The 24,263-nt window shown below is 50.8% G+C and overlaps 2 long non-coding RNA genes across 3 annotated transcripts in view; one reads left to right on the forward strand and one right to left on the reverse strand.

Annotated features, from left to right (window-relative positions):
• LOC121107263 overlaps positions 1–24,263 on the forward strand; it is a 239,851-nt gene that overhangs the window by 182,779 nt on the left and 32,809 nt on the right. Inside the window, exons 2-3 of one of the 2 annotated variants that reach the window (XR_006931823.1) lie at positions 7,014–8,055; positions 14,053–14,733. This is a non-coding gene — a long non-coding RNA (uncharacterized LOC121107263). Of the gene's footprint in view, positions 1–7,013; positions 8,056–14,052; positions 14,734–24,263 lie in introns of those variants that run through there. The other variant, XR_005840997.1, reaches the window with a different exon arrangement.
• LOC101747270 lies at positions 12,205–13,049 on the reverse strand. The gene is made up of 2 exons (XR_005840995.2): positions 12,833–13,049; positions 12,205–12,718 (listed from the first exon to the last, which is right to left on the reverse strand). It is a non-coding gene; the product is annotated as an uncharacterized LOC101747270 (long non-coding RNA).

Raw genomic sequence — 24,263 nt, forward strand, 5'->3', positions numbered from 1 at the left:
TCTTCCTACTTGCCTGTATTAGCTCCGTAGGATTTAGGGTCCCCATGCTACATTCCTCTCTCACATGGTTAATCTCTGCCTTGCCTCTTGCGTAGTAAGAACATAACCGTAAGTGCAATCAGGCAGTTTATGGTCTGTACAGATTTGCTGGCACCAGCTAAATCCATAAGGCACTTGAGGCACCCATGGCACTTCTTTCCCTCCTATCCTTCTGTGTATCCATCAGTGCAATGAGTTGCACATGCTCAGTGAGCACCAGCTTGATCCTCTCTGCTCCCAGACTCAGACCCAAAACTGGGGGTGATGGCCCCAAAACACATGTGGGCTGAGGAGAAGCCATGCTGTTTGCAGCAAGCTGGGATTTCCCTCTCCTGCAACACCTGATGTTAAAAAACCAGCAGAAATCCCCAGTCCTGGGGCAAAAGCGTCCCTTGCGACTGTTTGCATCATTCTCGCCATGTGTTGCAATGAGAAATGGGAACCTGATGTTTTGGTGCTACTTCACAGCCTGGTGCTCACCCTGCACTGCTTCTTCCACCCACACCAAGGAGCTCTTGATTTTACAGGACAGATTATCAGGGCTGCTGCTGTTCTCCTCTGTGAGATTTCCTGGAATCCTGCTCCACGTCCTGCAGCCAGGATGAAAGCATCTGAACACTGTGGTTGCTCAGCTGTGTGCTGGGCTCTGTGGCCTTGTTGGGGAGGGCGAAGTCAGCTCCTCCTCATGCAGCTGTCCCAGGCTGAGATACACCTGGAAGTGGGCGTAGAGAGCAACGAGGCTCCCAGTCCTAAAATCTACCAAAGGAAATCCTAAAATAAGTGTTATTTGGGGATTTGCATCTGTAGGCGCCTCTATCTCTTGGCTGCTGGAGAGCGCCAAGCAGAGGTTTGAATGGCCAAGCTCTGCTCAGTGCCTCTCTGGGTTACCTCCAGGAAACCATTGGGATATGGGCTGTGCGGTGCTCTGGGAGGCAGTGACTGGGGGGCAATGCAGGACCCCCTGCAGCAGAAACCTCCCTGCAGATCGGCCCCGATGAGCTCATCCCGATGCAGATTTTGCTTGGCAGGAGTGTTTCAGAGGATGACTGCAGATGAAAAACAAACAGAGGGGTGCCAAGGAGCGTTTGTTTGGAGAACATTTTGCAGGTTTTGTTTAGGGTCTGGTTTTAGCCTGGCACTTGTTGATTGTGTTTGCACTGGAAATAAGATAAATGTGACACCTGCTCCGTTTAATCTTTCTCTCCTTTTTCTTCCCCCCCTCCTCTTTCCCTTCTTTTAAGATTTCACCGAAAGAGATTGGGAAGGGGAGAGAGGTGCTGGATCATGTGCTTGACTGATGGTTCTCTGGGGGGAAGAGAAATCATTTAACCACAATACAGAGCACTTTGGATAGAAAAGAACTTTAAATTCCATGTTTAAGCCAGGAGCAAAAACTGGAATAACAAACTATCTCAAGCTCGTGTCCACGGAGTTTATCACCACTGGCCCAGAGGGCTTTGTGCTGTTATTAAGGCAAGCAGTCGAATGAATAAATACGCAAACAAGCTCCCAAGTCCAAAAGCAAACAGGGAGATGATGGAGAACCACTAATGAAGGGAGGACTCGAGGAGCAGAGCAGCCTGTATTCTGGCACGTGGCACTGTGTGATGTGAGGACGCCTCGCTGCTGCCCTGGGCAGCTTGGTGCAGGAGTCTGTGGGGTCAGAGGGGAGGGCAGCCCTATGCCAGGGTTTCTCCTTTCTCTTTTATCTTCTTTATTGGTTGTTTTTGTCTGACACTCCCCTGTCTCAGCAGCACGGGGCACCAACGCCCCACAGCCCCAGGGGTGCATTGCAAGGAGCCTTTTCTCCATGGGACACTGCCCAGGGGCAATGTTGATGTACGTACCGCGTTCCTCCCCTAGCTGCACAAAGCACATTGCAGCCAGCAGTGCAGTGCGATGTGTTTCCCCATCCTTTTACACCGCCTTTTAGCGTCCGAGGAAGCAAACCAGCAATTTGCACTTCCCTCCAAATACTCCGTAAAGGATGAGTGAAGCAAATATTGTCACAATTGTGTTAATTCTGTCAAGAGCGTACTAATGAGCTATTTCCCTGTTCAGTGGATTGTGCTCTCACTTCCTCCTGCCCTCCTCCTCATCACACCCCCAGCGCCGTGACATCAAGGACTCGGCGCGTGCACGGATGTGGGAAAGCAAAAAGCAGAAAGGGAATGGCGTGTTCAGAATAAGCTGTTTGCTTTCCCCTGATTGTTGCTATTAATAAAACATTACATTAAATCAGAGCTGGAAGAATATAATTGGGATCATCCATCACATTGCTAGAGGAGAAGGGCTCCCGTTCCTCAGCCAGGCGGAGCAGTGTGGCCGTGTAGGGCTCCCTGCCTCGGGCCGCTGCCCTCCCCATGGCACAGCTGCACAGGGAGATGGGGGAATCCCATCCCTGTGGGTGTTTAAGGAAGGGGTGGATGTGGCACCGAGGGTCGTGGGCAGTATTGGTGGTAGGTGGGCGGTTGGGCTGAATGATCTCAGAGGTCTTTTCCAACCGCGGTGATTCTGTGATTCCACCAGAAATAGGTTTCATCTGTGGCTGCTTTTGGGTTTCCCACATTCACGCTTTATTTCTCACTTGTTACACTAAGGACAGCAAATGAACGATGCCATGTATGCACAAATGATTCTACCATAGAAATGGAATGATAACAGGTAAGACATGGCTTGAGAAGAATAGAGAAAGTGCACAAGAAGAAACATTTTAAAAACACATCCCTAATTCCAGAATACCAAGACATGATCACAGCTAAAAGTATGACCATCCGTCAGCATCCTATCACACGGAGAGTCTGGGACTCGTTTTAGGCAATGATGAACTAAAAGAAGAACTAAAAGAAACGCCGACATCCTTATGATATTAATACATAACTCAGCAATCTAAGAGGAGGATATTACACTAATAGCATAAATGGATTATAATAAAAGACCATTCTGACATGTCAATACTTCTACTTGGTTGTATTAGAGAAATCAGAAATGGAGAAGGCCTTTTAATAAGGGCTGGCATCTGCATTCCTAATTTCCTTCGCAGTGCACCCATCCACCAGCACCCAGCAGTACCCAGCAGCACCGCATCATGGGAGGAAATCAACTCTTCTGAGTTAAAAGATCTTTTTCTTTCCTGTTGCTCAACTTCAACGTTATTATTATTATCACTACTATTATTATTATGTATTGCCCAATCAGTTTGCATTGTTTCTAGCAAGTCCTGCGTAACGCAGTTCAGGGAGAGGAAGAGCTGCTTTATGTGCAGGGCTGGAAGGTTTCCAGCAGCGTTGGCTGTTGTTCCGTTTTGGGCAAAGCCTGCTCCAGTGATGGGAACTTTCGTTATGAAGTGGAGATTTAAGGGTTGGGGGAAGAGGCGCTGAGGGGAGATCAGAAGATGTGGTGTGGAGCTGATGTGCTCACTTGGAGTTTTTGGATCGCTCTGTGAAATGGATCTGACCTCGAGCTGCGTCTGAGTCTCCTGGGAAGAGAGAAAGAACATTTTGCTTCGAGCTGAATGGGACCGAAGGGCTTTTCCCTATTCTTTTAATTAAAAGGGATTCCCATTTAGAATAAAATAAAACCAAACAGAGATGCCAGAGAAAAGCCTCCTACGGAGAGGAAGAAAAAATAGAGGATGTATTAAAAATGGGAAGCAGACAGACGGTGCTCATTTGGGGGAAGGTTTTGATCAACTAATTTGCTTTTTTCTTGTTCTCCAGCCAATCTGAGCAGGTGGGGGGAAGGGGAAGAAATGCCTCTGGTTGTCTTCTGGGCTGGGTGAGGAGTGTTATTCCCCTCTGGAAGATATTTCAAGGCAATGAAAAGAATTTCAGAGGAAAGGACATTCAAAGAGCAAGGATTGCTGTCTCCCTTCCCTTGAATTGAACTCATCTTTGTGAGTCCTGCCCAGTGCTGGAGATGCCCATGGATGGGATGGGGAATGGGCTGAGAAAACACAACACGGAGCAAGGCAGGGGCTGGGGGAGGCGGGACTGCTCTGGGGGTTGGAACCAGGTGGAGGTCCCTTCCAACCCAAGCCATTCTATAATTCCATGTCTTCTTCCTTGGTGTCTTCTGAAGTAATTTTAACTCAATGAAGGTTTTCCTGGTGCCTGCTGATCAAATCAGTCATTGCGCCAAAGCTGTCGGATGGATCCATCAGCACAACCTCCTCCTGTCTGCCCATTCCCATCCCATCTGCCCTGCATTGCTTGGCCCAAAGTCCCCTCCTGCAGCCCCAGGACCCCTCCTGTCCTCTGCCCCTGGTGGGAATGAGACAACAGAGAGAGCGCCCAGCCCTGAGCCCCGAGTTCTCCTGACACATCCGACCTCCTTTTTCCCTTTTGCTTTTTCAAGACCCATCAGTGCCGTCCATCAGAGAGCTGCTCAGTGCCCCAAGGAGCTCATCCAGCAGTGTTGCAAGCAAGGAGAACCGGGGGAAGATGCTCCACCAGAATCAAGGAGAGGACTGCAGGGATTCCTCTGACCTGAAACAACCCTGTCTGCTGCAGCCACTTCCCTGTGGGCCAGGGGGACCCTACCAGTGGGCTCTGAGCTCCCTGGGCTGTGTAGTGCAGCACCACCAATGGTTGACTTTGCACCACAATCCTGGCTGCACAGGGTATGCAAAAGGCGATGACACAAATTAACTGAGGATGATGTGGTGAGCCCCAGAATGAAAAGAGAACTTCTGATTCAGGATTTTGATTTCTGGCTCTGAAAGCCAGAAAAGCAGGGCTGGCTCCCTCCCTCCCCTTGCTGTTACAATGAGGACGAGAGGCGGATGGCTCACCCCAGCCTCAGCCCCTTGCCCTGCGCAGTGCCTTATAGGGTCTGCCACGGCCCTACAAACCGCAGCACTGGGGATGCATGGGTCCAGGCTCGCTGCTTACTGACCCATGCTCTGACACGGATTTCACTCCCTGTTTGAGAAATGGGAGCATAACCGATCTGAGCAACTTCAGGCACATTAGTCCAGCCCCCGGAGTATACAAGGAACAAATTTGGAGGGAAGGAGTCATTAAAAACCCAGAGCTAAATAGGAAATGACACAGAATGCGGTGCAGGAGATGTCAGGCTCATCTCATGTTAGGTGCCGGATGGAGGAAATGCTGCAGATCCCTTCTCTCCATGCTTCAGTAAGGTGGCGGATACAGTGCCTCGTGGGAAATATTAATGAGGACAGGGATTAATGGGGGAGCGGGGAGCACACGCCGAACTTGCTAAAGAGGAGCTGACAGCTCCATGCACCACATGGCGGGGTCTGGCTTGCAGAAGATCAGTCCTGAGGACAATTGAGTAATTTGGTTCCTGACCTCAGCACAAATATTAGGAATGCATCAGTGACAGCGCAGGGAAGCGCCGTCAGTGCAGAGCAGGGAGGACTAATGCCTCTGATTGAGGCACTGGTGGGATTTCTCTGCAGTCCTTGGCTCTTCTGGTCTCCCCCTGAAGGCAAATTGAACAGGGAAAGGGCAGGAAAGGGCTCGGCTGCGTCCCTGGGCTGCTAAAGGGAGGCTGAGAGCGTGGCAGGGGGAGAGGGCTCCTCAGGTGAAGGGACTCTCTTTGCAAAGCTCAGTAGAAAATGGCCAGTAGTGTATCTGAGCTCTAAATGAGGAGAAGTGAAGTTTAGGAGTTAAAGAAAAAGGAAAAAAAGCCGAGGGGAGAGCAAACTGACACCTCCAACCCCAACGTTCTCTTCCTTTTATTTGGGTTACTATTCCTGCTGAGGAATTTATACACAGGAACTCCTGTTTTGCTTTTTTCTTCTTAAGAAAAATAAACCTACCATATCCCAATGGCTTCCTGGTGCCGTGTAAAACATAAATAGATGGAGCTTTTGATGTTGGCGAGCTCGGCAGCAGTGTTTGCAGAGCTTTGAAGTGAGGGTGGAAGCAGTTGGGATGGGAGGAGGGTCTGGGTGCTGCTGGCCTCTGGGCATCCAGTGCTGGGAGCAGGATGGGGGCTATGGGGTCTGTGCGGGGAGATGGGGGTTGTCCTGGGAATGGGAATGTGCTCCTTCTCAGGTCCTCTATCCCCATGGCATCGCTGTGGTTGTTCAGTCTGCTTCCCAGACCTTCATTGTGACGGTTCCTAATGGAAAAGATTGAATGGAGGCTCATGTGCCATGTGCAGTGGATGCTTATGGGTATGGTTCACATCAGGAATACAGCTGGTGGCCTAATAGCAAAAAATAAGAGGAAAAAAGCTGCAGAAGGGTAGGGAGGCAGTGTCTGCCTCCAGCCCCAGGCTCTCCCTCTTGGCGTGTGTTCCTTCTCCCACACCAGGGAGGGGATTTCCCATCTGGTTTCCATTCTGCTGGGAGTGCCATCCTTCTCCAGGCCAGCCAGAACCAGGTCTCCTTAGCACCAGTACTGGGGACATTGGGTCTAGAGAGGCTGTGGGACTGCTCTTAAGGAGAGCTGAAGGGCTCCATGCCCATCCCAAGCCATCCCTGTCTCCAAACACCATGAGCCACCAGTGGAGCCTGTCTCCCATGGAGCCACCATGGGTTGCCCCAGCAGCATATTTGACACTGGGACCTCTTGGAAAGCATGGCAGGATAGAGGTCTGGATGTATCCTTGCTGTGAGCGATGCTGTGTTAGGGTTGTCATACATAGATGGGGAATGGCTCTTTGGGACACGACCCAGAGCATCATTCACCACCAGCACCATAAATAAGGGGGCACACGTCTTGGGAGACTTTATTTAACCATTTAATTTATGTTGAAACACAGCATGGCCTTCTTAGATTAACTAAGCACCATGGTGGTTCATCCCATCACCTGCTGGCTGCTTGGAACCTGCAAAGCTCAGTGCCAACTGATCCCACCAGAGTTGGGATTTGAACCTAAATAAGAAGCCAGAGCTTCTGGCACAAATCACTATTGGTGTTTTGCATTTATATGCACAGCTGTGTCCTGCAGGAAAGCCCACACCCGCTCACCTCCCTCTCCCTCTCCCTCTCTTGCAGAACATCTCTGAAGCCTTTCCGCTCAATGTCTTCAGCTCCGGTGTTTCCAGGAAGGTTCTCCAGCAGAGCCAATTCACGTCCTGCTTTTGTTATCATCCCAAGTGGTTTCAGAGGGATCGCTGAAGAGCTTTTATTTTGGTTCGGTTCCAGGTTACTGCCTGCCATCCTCCTCCACTCACTGCAGCTTCTGTAACCCTGAGGTATGAGGAGATAAAATCTCTTGCTCTGGAGCGAGGGTGCTTTCTGAAAATGGGGATGGGCACAAAGCATTTGCATGGGTGCGACTCCTGGGTGAAAAGTTCTATACAAGAAAGGGCAGTGAAATATTGGAGGCTGCCCAGAGAGGACTGTTGCCCCATCCCTGCAGACCCCCAGGGTCAGGCTGGAGGACTGTGAGAAGTGATGGAGCTGTGGGCCTCCCTGTGCACTGCAGGCAGTGGGACCAGATGGCCTCTGGGGGTCCTTTTCAGCTCAAACCATTCTGTGATTCTATTCTGTGGTTCTATGAAACCTCAGCTTTGTGCTAAGTGGGTGGCTTTTTCTCCATCGTGGAATATCCATTCTTCTAGATAAACCTGGAAGGACAACTCAAACATCCCAGTGATAATAATTTCTCAATAATTCATTTATAAGATGCTGCTTAACTGATCAAAGGCACCCATGCTGTGCCAGGTGGTGGGACTATGGGCAGCACTGCACGGCCAGTGCCACTGAGCAGCTCCAGAAGTACCACCAGGATGGTGACCATGAGCACGACCAGCATCACATGGACCCACCATGGGTTGACCCAATGGCAAACTTGGCACTGGGACATCTTGTAAAGCATGTCAGGATGGAGGTCTGGATGCATCCTTGCTGTGAGTGGTGCTGTGTTGGATTGGTCACACGTGGGTGGGGAATGGCTCTTTGGGATCAATCAAACAGACGGGCAGGTGGTCCCACCTTCTCATAGGTGGTGCTGGGCAGGTGGCAGCTATAAGAGCCTGAGCATGATGCAGGAGGGTTTGGATGGCGTGGGAGTGGTTCTGTTCCTGCTGCACAGGTAAGGAAAGGTTTGTAGGTTTCTCAGACTGAGGGTTGGCCTGGGGGCAGTTCTGCCTGAGACCTGTGGTGGTCCCTGGACAATGCTGCAGGACATCAGAGGGGGGTGCCAGGCAGGGAGGGCCACAGGGGCAGCTTAATGACTCCCAGCACCTGCTTCAGCCCCTGCAGCTGGGTCACAGAGGAAACCTTTTGTTTGTGTGCAATCCACACATTTACATTGATGGTCTCTCACTTTCCTTCCTTTGGGTGGACCTGTACTCTGTGTTCCTTAGGGTTCCTTTGTGACTGAGTCCTACCACGGTGGTTGAATGCTTGTTGTGTACTGTGGCATTGTCTGTGGTGAGGGTAAAGGTAATAACTTTATCACTTTCCGTGTGGTAGGTAAAGACTAATTGCCACCACAATTGAAGCTCCTTTTCAAATTCTGAGGTGTTATCTCAAATGAGTTTTAAAATTTCACTGTGTGAGGTAAGGGGAAATTAATGCCAAGAAGCACAAACTCCCCTGTGGGCAGTTCCAAAGCCAGACAGACCCAAAGCTGTCTGTGTGGGAGGGGGATGCACTGCAGTGCCCCAACCATCAGGGGACCAACAGCTGCTCGCGTCCTTCTCTGTGGTCTCTTCTTGCAATGAAGCCCTAAAGTGATTGTAGATCATAGGAACATTATGCAAACTGCCATCTGCATAATCATTATGCAAATCGAGATGGATAACCAGCTTTAACCAGACTCAAGATGCTTTCAAGTGCCTTTCTCAGCCGGCTTGTTCGTGCACTTCAATCACTTAAAGGAAGGAGAAAAAAGCATTACCAAAACCAGTAACTTTCTTCCTCTTTTGGTTAAACACGTCACTGGGTACGGAGGGAGAGAGGTGGCACAGGCAGGCACTGCAGTGCCCATGAGGCCTGATGGGGTCCCTGGAGGGTGTGATATTCATGCAGTGACATAGCAGGGCATTATTAGCCATGAGATTTCTCATTCCCCTGCATCGTGGACCTTGCAGACCATGCCCACTGTGCACCAAGAGTCTTTGGGCAGCTCCTAACCAAGAGCTGCTGTGCGGTTTGGGGGTATCACTATATGTCCCCAAGCAAAATAGATTGGGAAGAGCTTGGGGTGACCCAGATAAGGTCTTTGATCAAGAGGAGAGCATGTGTCAGTCTCTTCTGGGAAGATGTTTTATTGTGGTCACAAAGACATCACATATAAATGTTGCTAGTGGCAGCCTGGAGGTGGCTCAGCATCTCCCAATGTGCCTGGTGTGGAGATTGGGTGTCCTGCAGGAACTGGGGGGGCACCCTGAGAGCAGGACCCCAAGGATCTGGGGATTTGGGCTTTAAAATTTGGGGAATAGGTGAAAGCTAATTAAGTGCTGTCAGGTTTTGCTGGCAAGTGGGGCCAGTTGCTGTTATCTATGATCTGTAGAGAGAGGATTCTAGAGCCTGGGAGTGGGAAGAGGGTTGAACCCGAGGAACATTTTGTGCCTCGTAGAACAGCTCAGCCCACCTGAGCTGATGGTGAACCCCTCCCTACAGGCTGGGGAACACAAGAATCAGAAACCCCACAGCTGCCTGAAGTGGGAGCTGTGGTTGGATTGCACTGCAGTGCTGTGGAGATGGGCTTTTGGAATCCTCAGGAGTGCACAGGTGTGGGGAGGAGGGAGAAAACTAAGGAGAGTGTTAGGGAATGTTAAAGAAGGGATATGTTACCTAAAAATATAGGTAGCACTTGGAAGAAATCAAAGAAACTAATGGACTATGAATGACCAGAAGGGTCAAAGACAATAAGAAAGCACTTAAATGCATGGGGGAATTTATTTTGTGTCAAAAAAAAAATGGCTATGTTGTTAGAGACAGATGGTAAAACTGTAAATAGCAGAATGGAAAAGGTAGAAACGCACCATAGATATTCCAAATACAGAAGAAATGAGGCAGGAGGATGCATTTAGCACTGTGGCTGGCACACAGCCTGCTGTTGTAGGGCGGGCGTTGTGTGTTGGCTATGGGGCCCTTGGAGGCAGTCCCCAAATTGAACACTATTCGTTGTTATGGGTGCTGGGAAGCTGTGCAGGTCAAGCAGATATGGGTCTTTGTGGCAGGTTTGTGTCTATGGCGGGTGACATCTGAGTGGGTTATGATGACTGTGAGATTCTCGGCTTAGATATTAGGAGGAAGTTTTTCACACACAGGGTGGTGACGCACTGAACAGGCTGCCCAAGGAGGCTGTGGATGCCCCATCCCTGCAGGCATTCAAGGCCAGGCTGGATGTGGCTCTGGGCAGCCTGGGCTGCTGGTTGGCGACCCTGCACATAGCAGGGGGTTGGAACTGCATGAGCATTGTGGTCCTTTCTAACCCAGGCCATTCTGTGATTCTATGATGCGATATGATTCCTTCAGGTGCGCTGTGTGAGTTAAATGTCCTCCTTTGCTGGGTTAGTTTGAGAAATTCCATTGTTAATGGAGGGATCAACTGGAATCTCCCATGGATTCCCCTTTTTGGGAATGTCACTTAATATCTCAATGAGGAAATGATAGTATTGCCGTGGTGTGCTGGGATGGCAGCAAATATTGGGTGTGCATTTTTCTTTTTTTAAGATGAGAATAAGAAAAATAACTTAAAAAAAAAAACCCTCCTGCAGCTCCCACACTGGAATGGCAACTTGCTGTGAATAATTTATCTTCCAATAATTAATTATTCAGCTCATTTCTTCATTAGTTGAAGAACCTGAACTCAATTAGGTGCTTACCTCCACAAAAAAAAAAACACCACCTCAGAACTTTTTCTCATGAAACAAATAAATAAAATATGAGCCTACCAGTGACCCTTTGCATTGGATTCCCTGAAGGCCTCTCCAAGCACCGCTTTCCTGCAGTGGTTTGGTTTGGTGGTGGGCCTCTTTGGGCTGTGCACTCCCTTCCCAAAAAGCTTAATGAAGGCACCTGGGGAGTTTAGTTGACTTTTCTCAACCCAGCATTCAGTGTTACCTAATTTCAACTGCCATACTCATGCATGGGGTCTGCAGCCTTTTTGTGTCTTTCAGATATCACTGAATTGTTCTTGGGCATCCTTGAGCCTTTGGGTGTGGATTCCTTGGGCTGAGGCTTGCTCCTGGCCTCTGGGTGTCCCTCTAGGACAGCTCCCACCATGCCCACTAAACCACATCCCCAGCCAGAGTATGAGCTGAGAGAGCACTGAAATAGGTGAATTTCCTTGAAGAGCTGCCTCTCGATCAGTGCCTGGCACTGATTGCTCTGCAGGAGCTGTTGAGCAGCCTGAGAGCATCCTCTGTGTCTGGGATCTGACCAACCATAACACTACACCAGAGAGCAGTGTCATGATGCATCTCATTGGGTAGAGTCATTGGGGGGAGAATCAGCAATCACGGATCCTGGCTCCCTTGGGGTGTGAGCAGCTCACCTCACTGCTGAGGGCTGGCTCTCCTGCATGGATTACAGATGAGCACAGTTCTCTCTTCCTCTCTGGTGCTCCACGCTTATGTGGCCATTTCAAGGGGCAGTGACCTATCTGCCAAGCAATCTCTCACTGAAAGTCCCCGCTGGTCCTTCATAACTCCCAGAATCTTCAGCCATGTTGTCTCTGGCCTGGCTCTTTCTCTTCCCCATTTCACATCAGCCCAGGCTCTGGGGTCAATCCTTTTTTTCCCCTTTGTTCCGCCATCTCTCAGCTGGAGGAGCCCACCTATGGGCTGTGCAATCCATCACTGCTACTTACTCTGAAGACATCTCAATAGTTCACTGCAGTTAGAGCCTGCAGTGCCATGTCCCCTCCTGCAGTTGCTCTCAGAGCTCACAAGTGGAGCTGTCCCAGTCCCTGCATGCCCACCCTGTGCTGTGAATGTGATGGCTGTGGTTTGAGCAGTCTCTTCTGCCACTCTTCGCCTCCAGACCCACAGCTCCCTGCTGCCATTGGGATTTCAGCCCACTCCAGTGATTCAGAAGCTTGCTGATGTGTTATAGCCATGTCCATCCCCAGTCCCCCAGTGTGTAGCCCTGCCTTCCCTCCCACTGCCTGTGATGGCAGTGCCTCTTTTTCTTTCCCCATTCTGCTTCTGAGATGGTTTTGCTTGAGCCTACTTTGCCAGCTCTGCATTTCTCTGCTTTTTTTGCTGACCCTAGTGAGAGTTATGCATGCTTTATCACCTCCTTTCTTATTTATCTGCATTCTTTTGCTTTGTACCGGAGCCAAAAAGACCTCAACATGGTGTTGCTGAGCTCTCCAGCTGCATGCACTGTGCCTTTGTGCATGTTCATGCAAAACTACTTCATCCTACTTCAGGCCATACCCTCACTTGGTGTGATGTAACCCACCCCAATGGCAAAGTCGTTGCTGGGGGCTGCAGGTGGCTCTGTGCATGCATCCCTGTCTCGTGGCCATATCTTTCTTTTCATCGCACGCACGTTGGCAGGTTGTAATGAGGGCTTTTATCTGATCTCTTGGCAATCTGAGGCAGTCTGATTCTTGGGGCTGCTTTTTGCAAATGCTGACTTCTCCCTTAGTGCTTCTGCTTTTTGCATTTCATCTGGTTGAGATTAGGCTGTGTGCTGAAGAATGTGCACCTTGCCTTCATTATCAGCTGTAATGGGGTTGCTCACTGCTTGCTTCCTCCAGAAGGAAGTTGGTCCATCTCTCCACATCCCAAGGGCTGGCAGTGCACATGAGATGAAGTGTGCTTTTGTTCATCAGGCTATTGCTGTTCAGGGTGAAAGCAGAGCCTGAAGCATCACAGGATTGTTTAGGGGGCTGTTGAAGCTGTTACCTGGTCCTGAATTGATGCCAACTCCTCCAACAGAGCACAGGAAGAATATGCCCAGGGATGCTGCAGATGCAGAGGTGCTGCATGGAGTCTCTTTACCCACCTCTTCCCAAAGGCTGGGATGCTGTCTCACTGTCCCCATCACAGGTCCAGCACCAAAACCCCTCCAGGGCTGCAGTACTGGGGGTCAGCAGTGTGGTCCAGCTGGGTGTTGGTTGCCAGGCAACCCATCTCCCACTGCTGGGTTTCCATGGCGATGGAGATGCGTGTCGAGGGGGGAGGCTGGAGCCAAGCAGATGCTGATTTTGGGCAGAGGTGCAGCTTTGTGAAAGGCTTCGTGTGAGCCCATGGGCACAGGGGTGCCCTGGAGCAGGAACCCTTCTCCAAATGTAGGAGCTCGCTGCTCCATGGCATGGGGACAGCACCAGGGGGTGTACCTGTGTGAGTTACAAGTGGGTGACCTTGGCAGCCATTTGATCTGAGTAAAGGGCACTCAGAGAAGCCGGCTTGAAAGCTCAGTGCTTAATTGGGTGCTTCTCAGTGTGCAGCAGGGACTAACGATGCTTATGGGTCCCTTCCAACTCAGGTTATTCTATGATTGTAACGCAGCAGAAAGGAGAACGTGAGCCTGCAGGGCAGCCCTGTGTCTGCCCTCTGCCCTCTCTGTGCAGAGCAGATTGCTCAGGCTCTCATCCAGGTGCTTAGGACATCTTTGGCTGCTCTGCAGACAGCTTTCTCAGCCCACAGAATCAATTTGGTGCAGAGATCGTGGTGATGTGGCTCCATAGGAATCCACTTAGAGCAAGCGAAGGGAAATTTGAGGTCCCAGACAGGCTGTGAAGATCAGAGCAGGCGGGGAAGGGAATTCATGCCCTGTGCCAGGAGCTCTCAGCTCTTTCTGAACTGTCTGTGCTCTTTCTGGTCCAGGAAATGCTGTGTTTCCCCTCCTAATCCAATTAGGATCATCACAGCAGCTTGACTGGCAGCTCAGAGCACGTGTGCCAGGAGGACAGAGGGACTTGGGGTCACGGCCAGCAGTTCTCTGCTATGTTTCCCCAACCCAAACCCTGCTGGCCCCTCTCCTGCTGCCCATCTTCTCACTCTCACTTAAACAAAAGGGCACAGAGACCAAACACAGTCTGTTTTCTGGGAAGGTTTTGCATGCAGAACACCTGTGGGGCAAGACTTCACTATTAAATAGTGACTGTTCCTTCTCCACCCAGAAGAGGCCCAGGACATCCTACAGCAGATACCACAGATACCACTTCTTTGGGATTTCTTCTGCAGGTGGCAGCTGCTGGCCATGAGCCTTTAGAGGTGAACAGACCACCAACTTCAGTCCTCTACCATCACACCCAGCACCTCCAGCCCCTTCCTGGGCAAAGTCTTTGCAATCACAGCACCCATCACGGGAGCAGTTGGACATTTCAGGTTGGATATGAGGAATAATTTCTTCTCAGAAAGAGCAGTGCTGCAGTGGCACAGCTGCACAGGGAGGTGGGGGAGTCCCCATCACTGGAGGTGTTCCAGAGCTGTGGAGATGCGGCACTGAGGGCTGTGGGCATGGTGAGGTGGGCTGGGGTTGGACCTGGAGATCTTTGAGGTCTTTTGCAGTCTTATTGATCCTAATGTTCTGTGATTTCCTTCAGCAGTCATCACAGCCAGCTTCTGCCCGTGTGTCCTCATGCCAACTGTCTTCTGGCTTCAGCAGCTCTTCTCCCTTCCGTGTGTTTAGTTCCCAATGTATTTATAGCTGAGAGCAATGTTCCCTACCGGGTTCTGCTCTGCTGTCGGGGCTCCCTCCTCGTGGTCTCACTCTCAAACGCAGGCAGTCAGACCCCACATTGTCCCCTCCAACCACAGCCTTATCCCTGCCTTACACATGGGTCATGCTTCTCTTCTCTGCATGCAGAGTCCCATTCACAGCCATATGGCACTGCTGTCTCACGGTCCTGCCTTTGTCAGCCCAGCCCTTTTGATGAGGGACTGGCAGAAATGCAGGGGAATGCTGGCAGTCCACGTGCATGGCCTTACACCTCCTGCCATTACACTGCAGTTTCATACCACTTGTAGGGTACTCAAGTCCTGCAGTGCAATATCCTCGCTTCCTATTTTGCAACCAATCTCATCTGAATTTTCCTCTGGGGGACAAGGGCTGTTAGAAGTGCTCGGCAGGCTCGGTCTCACTGTATGCCTCAGGCAGATGAAGAGAATTTCATTTTAATGATCAAATAAAAGCAGCTTTCTCTGCGGAGGCAATGGTCCTCCGGTGCTGCAGTGGTCACAGGGGTGGTTCCCATCTGCAGATGTTCTGAAGCCTTCTTTTGAGATGTGGGTCTGACACAGAGCTGCTGAAGCTTCTCATCTTCCTGCCACGCTCTTCCTGCCTCCATCTCTGCTGTTTTAGCCCATGCGGAGTTTCTTCTGTGTATTCCTGCAGCCTCCATCCCTGGGTCCTTTTGCTCTGGGTGGGTGAGAGCAGTTGATCCTGCAGACGAAGGGGATGTGGTAATCCACCCAGTCTGGTGAGATCTCCTCTGCTTAAACCCTTGTGCTGCTATTTACTTGCTTTCAATTAGCTCTGCCATCCGAATCTGCTGTGAAGCCTCATCCTCTACGAAGTCAGATTAATGGGCTTGTGTCTCGTATTTAAATACAGCCCCCACGTGTGCTGTACTCCAAACCAATAATACTTTGTCTTGATGTAATAAAAATAATTGCTGGCAGAAACGCTCTCCCCTGTGCCTGTTCTTCCCCACTCTGGGGAATGGCTGCTCCCATTGCACTCGCTGGTATGACGTTTACCTCCATGGGAAACCTCCATCTGCTTCAAAGCTGAGGTGAAGCAGTGCCCCCGGTTATGCTCCAATCCTTTTCCTGATCTCGAATAAAGAGAAGAAGAACAACAGTGGTTAGGCTGGAGAGCTTCTGGGCTCTCTGTCTGGCAGTTTGTGTCGGTGCCTTTTTGCAGGCTCCAACTCCCTGTGGCTTTGTGCAGTTTCCACTTTGTCAAAAACTCTGGGGCTCCCATGACCCCAATTCTGGGAGTTCTCCCTTCCAATCCACGCGGGGTCTCTGCATCCTCCCAACGCCTCTCTGAGTGGCAGCTCAGCCCATCACTGCTCCTCTCTGCCAGCTTTTATTTTTAGTCCCCTTTCCCTCTGCTTGGGATTTCTTGCAGCTCTAACACCTCCTGACTGCATGCAGTTCTGGATGTCCTGTGTATTTGTATCCATGACCTCTCTCCAGCTGACCTCACTAAACCCTTCCTTTTGTTTCTTGATGTGTGTTTCACTTCAGACCCAGCTCCTGAAGTTGCAGGCTTATTTCACTTAAGAACAAGTTGGTTTAGGTCCGAGTATGCCATCCAAGGCTGACTTCTGCAAGCAGACCTTCCACATCCCTTACCAAAATGAAGTCTAAACTAAAGGGGGACTGTAAGAAAGAAGGGGACGGGCTCTTTAGGAGGGTCTGTTGTGGTAGAACAAGGAGAAAGGGCTTCAAACTGACAGAAGGGAGATTTAGGCTGGATGTAAGGAAGAAGTTATTTCCAAGAAGGGTGGTGAGGCACGGCACAGGGTGGTGGTGGTGCCCATCCCTGCACACCCTAGGATCAGGCTGGAGGGCTGTGAGCACTGATGGAGCTGTGGGTGTCCATGTGCACTGCAGGCAGTGGGACCAGATGGCCTTTGGGGGTCCCTTCAAACTGAAGTGCTTCTATGATTCAACGTGTTGGTAATTCAGTTTAACCAGCTTTCACATCCAACGTTGTCTGGTCTACAGATGCTAGGAGCACCTGCTTAGTAGACTCCCCAGAATTATACCTACATGAGAGAAGCATCCTACAAAGGATTATAGCCCCACCTCCCAAGCAAGGGGTTCACTCCATGAAGAAGTTGCAGCCTGGTCCCCACGTTTGCCCCAAGAATTGCTGCTGGTGCTTTGGGCACTCGGTTATTTCCTGACGCAACCTTTCTTCCTCCAAAGGGAATGCTGAAATAATGCAGCACGGCTCGGGGAGCTCCTCCAGCAGCTCTTGCTCCCACCAGGCCTTGGCAATGGGGTCGGTTTGACCTCCTGGGTCAGAGTGACATACGATAGAAATGGTTGAAAGAGTAAAAATCAAGCCGGGAAGATTTTCAAGAAGGCTAGGAAGGAAATCTCCCTGTGCTCAGCCTCTGGTTTCTTGTGAGATAAAGCTGAATTTTCAGCCGCTCGGGGCAAAATGTAATTTTCTGGTTGGCTTTGCTCACACCCACCTGGCTGCTCTTTTCGCCCTTGTTGCTCTCAGAGGTGCCCCTGGGCTCCGGCTGCCATCCCAGCCCTTTGGAGGGTGAGACCTGACCCTGCCCGCGTCCCACCGTGCGTCTGTGCCCCCTGGGACCCCCCCGGCCCCACACACCACAGGATGCGCTCTGCTGGGTGGGAAGGAGAGGTGATGGAATCGTGGCAAATGGGAGCTGACTGCCCAATAATTGTGGACAACAAGGCTTTTCAGCAGGGCCATAAATCAATGGCAGATGGAGATGCAGTGGGTGGTGGTATTGATTTATTTTTCCCCACGTTTGCTGCCCTGCAGAGTGGAAAGGCTCCAGCTTAACCATTTCTTAAGACTTGCCTACCTCTCCGGTGCCTCAGCTCCTCGAGGAAGGTCCTCATGTGATGTCCATGTGGTGTTTAGGCAGCCAGAGGCTCCCACGTATTGACCCCAGCCCGTGCTCTGAGCAATGATGGCAAGAGTGTTGCGGTCCTCTGGCTCGTGAAGGCAGCATTATCCACGTGGGGATTTCATTTTAGTAACAGCTTTCTTTCCAGAATGAAAAGCTCTGCCATTAGAGCTGGTCTGGGCTGTATTTTTCTTTTTCCCATTCCCTTTTGTTCAAGGCTGCACAGAACACTTTGGAATTCATAAACTGGTAATTTATTGAACAAGTCTTTGGAGAAGGGAAGTAATGAAAACTGCCATATAAATTACAGCGAGGTTTGGGATCCTATTGCCAGCTGCCCAGTGGGATCCAGCAGAGCCAGCATTGACATCGAGCTCCTGGCTGAGGAGCACAGAGCTGTGCCAGCTGACACCAGGGCTGGGGGCACAGGGCTGGGGGGGACGTGGCCCTCCGCAGGGGGCACTGCCTATGGCTTTGCACACAGGGCTGCCCCGGGGCCATTGGGTTTTCATCACCTGGATTTATAGCTAATGGAAATTCCATTGTAGTTCCTCCAGCTCAGCGTGCTCTGTGGCCAGGGATACGCCTTGATGGCGCCTGTCAGAATGTGAGCGTGGGGTCACTGGGGTTATCCCCCTGCTGTGCTGAGGCAGAAGTCTGTTTTCTGGATCACGTGAGCCAAGGTTACGTTGGAAGACCTTATAGATAGGCCTTTGACCCCAGGGCTGTTGGAGGTGGTCGACATGACGCAACATGCATCTTCTGCATGTTGCAGAATCACAAAATGCTTTGGGTGGAAGGGACCTTAAAGACCCTCCAGGCCCAGCCCCACTGCTGTGGCTGGATGTTATGAAACATTTCTTGTCTGAAAGTGCAGTGAAGCAGTGGCACAGCTGCACAGGGCGGTGTGGTGTTTCCATCCCTGGAGGTGTTCCAGAACCGTGGAGATGTGGCACTGAGGGATGTGGTCAGTGGGCATGGTGGGTGGGTTGGGGTTGGACTTGGGGATCTGAGAGGTCTTTTCCAACCCTAATGATTCTGTGATCCTATGATGAGGGATGCCCTCAGCCCCAGGGAGGCTTTGGCAAGGTCTTGGTTGGGGACAGGGTATGGGGCTGAACCCAAATGGTGGCAGGAAGATGTGTCCTACCCTGGGTCCTTACAGAGCCATCTGGGTTTGGGAGCAGCATGTCAGTGATCCCAGGAAGGCAGGGAGGCACGAGATGTGTACCTGAGCCGCATAAATAAATGAATTAATGAATGGATTAAATGTAAATTGTGGCAGCTTTAAAATGAAAGTCATAGTTTCCAAAAGTGCTTTTAACCGCTACTTATTCCTGCAGCAATATAACTGCCAGCAAGAGCTTAATTCATTATCACCAGAACAAAATGAAGACCCTGTAAATCTGAAGTCCAATTTAATTTCCTCAGGAAGAGATTTTTTCATCCTTCCCCTCTCCTTCCCTCCCTGCCCAAGGAAGGGGAATTTCCCAGAATTTCCCCAACTCTGAACTGCTTTGCACCTTCTGTGAGTAGGGTTTGCTTGACATCCCCACTTGTGAGGCTTTGGTGGTGTTTGGGGTCAAAATCATCCAGGTTGGATGACACGCTGAGGAGGGGTGATGGCTTCTTGGGGGTTACGTGGGGAAGGCAAAGGGATGGAGGGGCCACGGGCTGAGCAGCTGCTGACTTTGCTGCTGAACCTCTCCCTGATGGGTCCCACCTACAGCCAAGTTCCCATCCCCAAATGCTCTGTTAGATAACTGTGCACGTGTGCCTGTTTCCATAACTGGAGGAAACCATGAATAGCATGTTTCTGCCCTAAATCATAGAATTAATAGGAAAAGACCTCTCAGATCCCCTAGTCCAACCCCAACCCACCCCACCGTGCCCATTGACCGCATCCCTCAGTGCCACATCTCCACAGTTCTGGAACACCTCCAGGGATGGTGACCCCCCACCTCCCTGTGCAGCCAATGCCACTGCAGCACCGCTCTTTTGGAGAAGAAATGTTTCCAAATATCCAAAACAGTGAGACAGAGAGGGAGCAAACAGGGAAAGAGGGCTGACGTGGTAGGAAGAGTGCAGGGACGGCTCTGGCCTCCGTGGAGGCTGTGCTCACGCTCCTCACATTTTCCCATCTCCTTTTTTTTTTTTTTTTTTTTTTGTTCCAGATTTTCTTCTTTTATTTATTTATTTTTTTTTTAAGGGAGTATTTTTAGCATCCAGGAAAGAGAGCAGCGCGCCGCTTCGCTGGGTGCGGGGCGAGCAGAGCAGATGGCGTTTGAGCTTCCCCCGCTGCACACCCTGCACAGACACCTCCATCCTGAGCCACTCCGGGGTGGCCGCTCTTCCTCCCCCTCCTCCTTCTCCTCCTCCTCACTGACGCCCTCGGCTCCAGGGATGCTCCAGCGCTCCGCTGAGGCTGGCATGTGGAAATGAGGAAAGAAGCAGAAAAAGCATGAATGAATCAGGGAATGACACCCGCTGATTACATCCGCTGGTGTTTGCCGAGCTCTCTGTTATGGATATTGGTGTCTCCAGGGTTTTGGTGGCTCCCTTGGGATAAAGGTCCCAACCGGAGCTCCCCACACCTGGGAGTCAAAGGGGAGGGGATTGGGCCATCACAGCTCTGCCTGGGCACGGCCCCGACTTGGCCCTCCCACACCCACTATTCCTCCCTGTGAAATATTTAAATGTAATTAATTCATGTAATTTCAGCTTTTATACTGTGGTAAAATATTCATTTTCAGGTTGAGGCTGCATCCATCAAAAATTCAGGGGCAAGGGTAGAGCTTGAAATGTAGTGTTTTTCTGCCCTTTAGGACACTGAGTGTGATGGGGGCAGAACGATTCAGTACCGTGTGCTCCATGCAGAACATCCCTTGGTGGGGGGCTTGGGGTCCTTCTGGGGGCAGGTAGAGGATCCTGCATCCCTGCTGCTTTCACCTGGCTCACATCACTGCATCCAGTGACCGTGGCCAGCAGCCGGCCATGGAATGGAGAGGGAAAAGCAATGGCTGCAGCTGGAAGGGCTGAACCTGGAACAATTAATGCCTCCAAGATGGGCTTAATGGATTGTTTGAGATTTGGGGCTGTGAAGTACAATTGAGAGCAAAGTGTTTGAGTATTGTTATAATTGTTAACAGGCTCTTTCTGAAGCCCCGTGCAAAGAAATGGATAGACTTCAGCCATCAATAATATCGCTGGAGGAGAAAATTGAAGGGATATCTGCCCAATTAAATAACCTACAGGGCTGGAATTGAGAATCAATGTGGCATGAACGATGAGGTATGGAGTACAGACTCTGAACACTAAATCCACTGGAGCCTCTGATTTAACAAGGAGAAGGATGGAGAGGAGCAATGCAATGGGAGAGGAGAATTGCAGTGAGAGAGGAGGCACTGGCATCGGATGCTCAGGGATGTGGTGGATCTCCATCCTTGGAGGCATTCACAGTCAGGCTGGACCTCGCTCTGAGCACCCAATCGAGCTGTGGGTGTCCCTGTTTCTTGGAGAGGGGTGGGACCAGGTGGTCTATAACAGTCTCTTCCAACTCAACGATTCTATGATTCTGTGAATGGGAGCAGAGCAACACAGCAGCAAAGGAGAAACTCAATGGGAGAGGAGCAATGGAGTGCCAGAGGAGCAGCACATTGGCAGATTTCCTGGCTGCAAGAGCTGGGAGGTAGAAGGAGAATGGCTTGACATCGCTGTATAGGGATATGCAGGGATGCAGCCAATCTTGTAGTTTGTAGATCTTGTTGCATGCACCCGTGCTGGCAGATGGACCTGCAGATGGGCGCGTGTGGGACAGGCAGGGCTGGCACTGCAGGAGACATGAGGACATGTAGCATCCATATCCCTGGGCCACGTGGGAGCTGCCTTATCTTGGGGACAGCAATGAGGGTTGCTGGGAGACTGGGATGATGTTGTCTGGATTTATTCCTCCAGCTGGTCTAGGGGTGAAGGAGCACCAGCAACATGTGGCTCATTCCTGTCCCTCCCGTACTGCGCTGGCCGCATGGGATGCACAGTGGGGGCACAGCTTGGCATGGGCTCTGCCCCTTTAATATTTTTTTAAAAGAGAAATTAATTTTGTCTTTGCCTAAGTACCTGTCACTTTAAATTAACGTCTGTGATAGTGAAAATGACGAAGAAGCCAGGTCATTAGGCAAATTTTAATTAGAGGCTCAGATGGCCTTTGCTAATAAGATGCTACATTCTTTTCCTGGCACTCTCTCTTTCAGTCCACGGGGCCTTTCCCAGCCCACCCAGACCTGGGGCTGGAGTTGGGATTTCTCTTCTTCTCAGCACCACATGGGCTGTCAGCATCACTGGTCCCCATCCCCAGAGCCCCACACAACACCTCTGTGGGACTGTGGGACCTTGGTTTCAGAGCAGTGCTGGAGGTCGCCTCTTAGTGAGGGCTACAGTATGGGACCCTGTCTACCTGGAACCCCAAAGAATTGATTTATTGAGCCCACAGTCTGCCTTGGGAGCTTTTGCCAACACCTGGGAGAGGTTTACAAGGATGATGTCTTACGGAAGATGCTTTACTAAGGCTTTTTCTTAAAGCTGCTCCCTCATATGCACTCCTTCCCGTATCCAATTTCGCTTTATAAAAGAGCAAGAAATTACCAAACTAACAAAGTGTCTCCTCCCCACCTCTCCTATCTGAACAGATATGTTCAGAGAACAAGAGAGGGCACCCCCAGGTTGGGGTCAGCTCCAAGCACAGCAACACAGGGCTTGGAAGATTCGTCACACAACGAGGGGAGAGCACATCTGGAAGCACAGGGAAAGAGCTGGAGGGAGCAGGGGGGAGATGGGCTGCAATGGGCTCCCAGCTCCTCTCCTTGTGCCACCGAGCCCTGCAGGTACACATGTTTCTGTGCCGGGTAATTTCACAAGTGAGCTCCATCCATTAAGCTGCTGGCTCCACTCACTCCGCCTGGTGCAAAGGAGCTGACAAATGGTGCTCTGACCTACTTTGTGGTTTTTTTCTCCCCATCAGTGCAATGAGGCCACAGCCGGGCAGGGGACTAACGGCAACGGGAGCTGATCCAGGATGAAAGTGAGAAAAATCAGCCAGAAAAGCTTCCTGCAGTGAGAGCAGCCCTGCCTTGACCATGCTGACCTGGGCTCACAGCACTGGGCCTTCCCCGTAGATTCATGCACAGCTCAGAAATCCTCTGCGGGAGCAGTTTTATTGACGGGGAAAAAGTGTTTTCTGAAAATGGAAACTTCCTGCAAGTGTTGCTTTCAATCAGATTTTCTTGGTGAGTGGAAAGGGAAAATAAGTCACAGAGCGTTTTGGTCAAGTGGAAGTTTCTCTGATTCCACACATCTGGAAGGGAAAAGTTTGATGTTTCACCTCCAGCTGATTTTCATGCTGACGTTTGCTTTTTCCCCATGTGATCAGCCAGCTCCAAGCATTGGTCTCACCACCAGAAGGATGTCTTTGGGCTGCTCCATGCCTTCCCTTCTCTTCCTTCCCTTGTGCTCTGGGACATCAGCACCTCCTTTACCCTTTCCCAGTGCTCCAAATAGCCCCATATCCACCTCACTTCACAGTCCCCTCCTGCCGAGGTGGGAGCCCAATGGAAGCACCAAACCCCATCATGGGGCGTCGTGCAACCCAGTGGTGGTGGCCATCACAGCACGGAAAGGAGACTGATAAAGGAGATTATTCAAAAGAAGTAGTGGTCCTTTTTATCCCCCTTGCTGCTTATCTTGTGCAAATTACCCTATTATTCTGCTCCCTTAGGATGCCTGATTGTCCTTATTTCTTCTTTTGAGCTAAAGTCATCCATGCATTAAATTAGTTCTCTGCCTAGAAATAGCTTGATTACTTTCTCCAAGCTGCAGCTAACGCGAGGTTCCCAGAGAGTTGCAAAAATAAAAATGGGGCAAAAGAGGAAGGAAATGGGGGTGGAAGGAGGAAACCAACAGGGCTGCAGCTGCCCTGGTCTGGCAGAAAAGCACTTGGTCTGGAACACGAGGCCAGGAGGTGTCACCGTGGGGATGTGGGACACTGCTGGGGGGTGGCTGTGCCACCTGTCCCTTGTCACGTTTGGTGTGTGGTGAGGTTCCCCCCATCTTGTGTTACTTCTTCTCTGTTGTTCTGTTTTATTCTGTCTGAAGTGAAGGAAGGATGGGATGCCTCATGCCAGCGTTGGGGATGGGTCAGCCATGAGACAGAGCCTGGGGAGCCCCAGCATCCCTTGAGGTCCTGGATTTGTATCGCTACTGTAGGTTGGCTCCCAAGTGGGATCACTGCCAAAGACCAATGGTGTGTTTCCCCATTTCTGTAATAAAGCCTCTCTTATCTTGCTGTAGTGATGCAGCAGGGGCAGGCATACTTCTCTGTCCCAGCTGGGATCAGCTCTGCATCCCATAGTGAAAGACCACAGAACGTGATCCCCAAGCTCCTCTCCCCATCCCTTCTCCCAGCCCCAAAACGACAGTAAACTATCCCATAAACCCCAGCTCTCCTTCCAGCCTGTAACCAGCAGAAAGGCAAAAATCCAGCCCTGCTCCCCTCTGAGCTCAGCATCCCTGGGTTCCCCGCTGGTGCCAGCGGCATCTCCCACCTACACAGCCTGATCCCCTCTTATCTTCTCCCCTCTCCATTTTCCTTCTCTTCTCCTCCTCGCTTTCTGTGGAGCTTTTCCAGGAAGGCAGCAGGAGCTGAGATGATGTGCTGAGAGGGGCTGTGAATCTCAGATAATGACCCTAGAAAATGCCCTGTGCTCTTTCATGCT

The sequence above is a fragment of the Gallus gallus genome, chromosome 19, assembly GCF_016699485.2.
Source record: "Gallus gallus isolate bGalGal1 chromosome 19, bGalGal1.mat.broiler.GRCg7b, whole genome shotgun sequence".
Taxonomy (NCBI): Eukaryota; Metazoa; Chordata; class Aves; order Galliformes; family Phasianidae; genus Gallus; species Gallus gallus.